This window comes from Nicotiana attenuata, chromosome 11, assembly GCF_001879085.1.
Source record: "Nicotiana attenuata strain UT chromosome 11, NIATTr2, whole genome shotgun sequence".
Lineage (NCBI taxonomy): Eukaryota > Viridiplantae > Streptophyta > Magnoliopsida > Solanales > Solanaceae > Nicotiana > Nicotiana attenuata.
The window spans coordinates 51,842,476-51,843,253 of NC_031999.1; the positions used below are offsets into that span (position 1 = coordinate 51,842,476).

At 32.4% G+C, this 778-nt stretch overlaps 1 non-coding gene across 1 annotated transcript; it reads left to right on the forward strand.

Annotated features, from left to right (window-relative positions):
• TRNAE-CUC lies at window positions 295–367 on the forward strand. The gene has a single exon. It is a non-coding gene; the product is annotated as a tRNA-Glu (tRNA).

The window sequence follows — 778 nt, forward strand, 5'->3', positions numbered from 1 at the left end:
CAATCTAATTTCTAATTTCTAAGAGCACTTAAACTATCGACTAATTTTTTGTATAGTAATAATTGTGTAAATGGAAATACTAGATGTAATAATAGAATTTTAAGCATATGGAAATACTAAAATACGGTACTACCACTGGAAGGAAAGGGAAGATGTATGTTTTGTTGCCTTATAAAAGGTTCTATTGCAATTTAATCTGTTTGAATTTTGAACCTTCAGTCCTACAGTACATTCACTCAAAAGTAAAACATCTAATTGCAACCTATTATACTGTTGGATTATTAGAATGACAAATCCGTTGTAGTCTAGGTGGTTAGGATACTCGGCTCTCACCCGTGAGACCCGGGTTCAAGTCCCGGCAACGGAATTTCCTTTTTCTTTTACCTATTTTGGCCCTTTTTTTGGGGAGTATTTTCAGTCGTAAGTAGGATCTTTGTTGACTATTTAAGAGTTTCCAAAGGTTCATATGCTATTTCAGTCAAATGATAAGTAACTCAAAACAATATGACGAGAGTATTATTTCTAGGAAATTTTACCTCCTATAGCAAATGATGATACCTTATTTATTATAAATAAATATATTTTTAAAAATTTATCTCTTATAGCTACCTTTTAATTTTTATAGCAAAATATTTATTTATGGTCACTTCCTACGTTTAAACCATTAATATGCTATGTATTATTTTTCTCTCGGCATCGCATTCTTATCCTCTATCTCTTCCATTCGCTTCTGTGTCGCAGCGTCAAGATAAGGTCCCTAAAAGCGCCAGTTTGAGCT